We start from the raw sequence: 3700 nt of genomic DNA, 5'->3' as shown, positions 1-3700 counted from the left end.
CACAGTTAAGGGGATGGCGGCACTGCCGCCTCCTCTCAACAAAGAAGAAACAGAGTTCCAGTGCCACATATCCTAGGCTAAAGAAAATTACTCTTTAGCCCAGAGAACTGTGGCATAGGACTAGTCTTTTAGTCGCAAGGAGAAGATGGTATCCTACCATAACTTCAAGTGCGGCTAATGAGGGTTAACCTCCATTGCCGGCCACCTGGCCGGCAGGGGAATGATGGTATCCTACAACCCATTCGCCCTGCCCAGGTCGCCGACATAAGACTAAATACCTGAGATTCTGACTAAATCCCAAAACCTGATGGTATACCACAACCAACGGTTAAGGGAAGAGGCAGGACAAACCCTAAGTTAACCATGTCTGAATAAAATTCAAGGCACGGCTATTAGGGTTGTAGCCTGAGGCTACACTCAGAGGGAAAGAGATTACCCTCAAGTATCCGAAGAGACGTGTAATGTTTCATAACATTCTAGGAGGTATCAGTCTCCACTGAATAAAAACAATACACGAGGGTAACCAGGAAAAGTCTGAACGTATAGTAAAACGTCTAGGTAAGGTTACCTAGGCTATACGAGATCTCGGTTACCTAAGTCACCGAAACTCTAACTATACGATCGACAGAGAAAAGGGGGAAACAAAAATTATGCACATTATCGAAACTTTACAAGAATAATTGCCTAAATAGCTAAATAATTAAAATAATTAAATAAAGCTATTAAAAACTGGAAGTCGTTCTGCTATCTAAATAACACATGCCAAATGAACGACGGCGCCATGGCGCCTCCTGTAACTGGCCTAGCTCATAAACACAATAAAATACTCTAATTTCATTGTGAAACAGGAGCTATAATATACTCATAGTAAAGGCCCTATACTCAACTTTCCAGAGGCGGAAGAAGATGGAGAAAGCATAATAATAATCCTGTAAAACGATCGAAAAGTAAGATCACCAGGAAATATCACCGAGCGAGATCGTTACAAAAAAAGGAATGTCCGCCGTCGTAGGAATGGCGCTGTTGTATTCCCAATAGTATTACGAGAGCGGAGAGAGCCTTTGGACGGCTCCCTTTTGCCACATCCTCCTCGAAGCCAAAACGCTGTTCGGGGTGCAGATTGCTATGAAGGCGTGTCAAGAATGCGTCCGCTGATATTATGCGATATCCTTTGGAGAAATTTTAAGGATATTCACGCCAGGAGTTAGAATTCTGGATACCTAAAGGTAAAATTCTCTGGGAATATCACTGTAGTACATATATCCCTTAGGAAGCTACTTTAAGGAACTTCGATTACAACGACATGGCTTGAGTCCAAAAATACATATTATCAGCGCCCAAGCCCCCTCTCCACCCAAGCTTGGACCAAGGAGGGTAAGGCAATGGCTGCTGATGGCTCAGCAGATAGACCTATAGGCTCCCCCAAAGCACCCATCCTTAGTTCACAAGGATGGCTAGGTTGCAGCGACAAAAGAAACTAACGAGTTTGAGTGGGACTCAAACGTCAGTCTGGCTTTCACCAGTCAGGGATGTTACCACATCGCCCACCACAACCCTACTAACATCAGTTCATACTTTTCCTATGGGTGGGTTTCCCATTCAGTTCCTGCTCACTGTTTTGGCAATTAAACAAGGAAAGTGTGTAGCCAGAGGATGTGAAATTACATTTCAGCTGGCTTTGACATCTATTGATCAAGTCGTAGATTCAAATATTAGCTTTTCTCAGTATCAACTGGTAGAACAAATAAAAAAAACATTGCCCTGTTGATATGCAGGCGACTGCCAGCAATGAATAAAGTCTGCACATGTACTTGTACAAATTTCAAGATGTAAGGAATTTTAGACCAGTGTTTTCAAGTCTTAAGAAAATTGTCCTTGGTGCCATATTTTTATACTTATGTGAAGAAAAAAAAATCTTTGTTGTTTATGATCAGTGGTGGTACTTTTTATATTGTAAAGTGACTAAAGCACCAATCTCTTATCCCTTTAAGTGATTATCAATTTCATTGTTGTAGAACAAGCTAAAACTCCTTTAAATGAATGTTGGAAACTTAAAATTCAGAAATGACTTTTAGGATGTTCAAGATGACGAAACGGGTCAGAGTATTTCAAAGGTTAATTATAGAAGTACAAGTGTAATTTCACGTTATAATTGTATGAAGTGTCATGAAACATTAATTCTTAAAACTTCATTGTTGGAGAGAATAGTGATAATATTTGTTACAGACTAGAGTTTGAAATTTTGAGCATGCAAAGTAGTCATTTTCTATCAATTTAGAGAGAGAGAGAGAGAGAGAGAGAGAGAGAGAGAGAGAGAGAGAGAGAGAGAGAGAGAGAGAGAGAGAGGAGATTCACTCCTTATTTTGTGTGTATTGTTCTAATAAAGTATTTCCAGAATCAAAAAACGAATTTGCGAAAGTTGAAAAACAATTTAAGTTAATTTCTCCGGATTATGGTGAAGATTGGGCAGTTTGTGACAATGGAAACCGTGTCACCAAATCATCAATTTAGTGACCAACTATTTCTACGAACGTGATATGGAGAATTGTATGTTTTCGTTCTTGAATTTATGCATCTTTTAGCATTGCATAAACTTTATGATTAAACTTTCTGAGAATGTTTATTGTGTGACGCCACACCAGTGGTGGGTATCGATAATGATGAAGTATACGGAATTTCTAGGAAGTGATGCGATTTTGTTTGTTCTGTCAGAATGATATTTGGATTTTATGAATGTAACTTAGCCGTACTGGGTGAAGCAGTTGATTATAGTAGAAACTGCATTGATCTTGTTATTTGAAATTACCTTCTCTTATGATATTCTGATTACTTTCTATTTAATTTCTCCGCTTAGAAACGTGTCTTCTTTATTACATACCCCCATTTAGATACGTGTTTTCTTCTTTACAGGCAGAAGTTTCGTGTCTTTGATTGGTGTTTCGACGGAAGGTAAGTGTTGATCAACATTGTTTTTCAAACTATTCTATAGTTTACTTAGTTTCCTTTGATGGCTGCTTTTCCGGTCCCATACAGCAGGAGAACCCCACTCTCTACAGGACCTCCGCTGTCGTTTTACCTTGCTCGTTCAGAGTATTTAACGTTTCATATCACGTATTGTTCATTTACTGTTAAATCGTCACTGTTGTATGATTTCTTAAATAAGAAAGTCTTTAGTTTCCTCTTGAAAGCCTTAATGTCTTCAATCATTAGAATGTTTCATGGGAGCTTATTATATAGTCTCGGTGCCGCATATTTAAAGGCTCTAGAGCCTAAAGTAGACATATATCTAGGTTCCAACAGTTTGAAGCCATCTGTAACTATTCTCGTGTCGACACGACTTGTTGGCTGCGCAATATGTAACAATTCTCTTAAGTATTTTGGATGACCGGTTCTGATAACTTGGTGGGTTATTGTACATATTTTAAACTCAGTTCTCGCTCTATTCGGCAGCCAGTATAAATTGATTAGTATATAGTATAGTATATATAGTATATAACATGTTTTTAGAGTTTCTCTATTTCAGTGTTTTTTAGCCCGTTCTCTCCAATTCAGTCTTTTATACACAGTTTTGCCTGTTTATAGTGTGTACGCTCATGTTTTGCCTGTTTTTAGACAGTTCTCTCTTTTTTCGTATTTTATTTTCTCCAATATTGTCCCAATTACCTGTTAATTGTAATTTTTAAACATTTTAGTAATGGAA

At 38.4% G+C, this 3700-nt stretch overlaps 1 protein-coding gene across 1 annotated transcript in view; it reads left to right on the top strand.

Moving 5' to 3' along the window:
• The first annotated feature begins 2914 nt into the window (after positions 1 to 2914).
• LOC137615186 (uncharacterized protein C15orf61) overlaps positions 2915 to 3700 on the top strand; it is a 549979-nt gene continuing 549193 nt past the window's right edge. The window contains exon 1 of the mRNA XM_068344829.1: positions 2915 to 2949. The gene's annotated coding sequence lies outside the window, so the exon portion shown is untranslated. The remainder of the gene's footprint in view (positions 2950 to 3700) is intronic.

The sequence above is a fragment of the Palaemon carinicauda genome, chromosome 21 (assembly GCF_036898095.1).
Source record: "Palaemon carinicauda isolate YSFRI2023 chromosome 21, ASM3689809v2, whole genome shotgun sequence".
Taxonomy (NCBI): domain Eukaryota; kingdom Metazoa; phylum Arthropoda; class Malacostraca; order Decapoda; family Palaemonidae; genus Palaemon; species Palaemon carinicauda.
The sequence above is the reverse complement of the archived record's forward strand: the minus strand, read 5'-3'. Positions and strand labels throughout refer to the sequence as shown.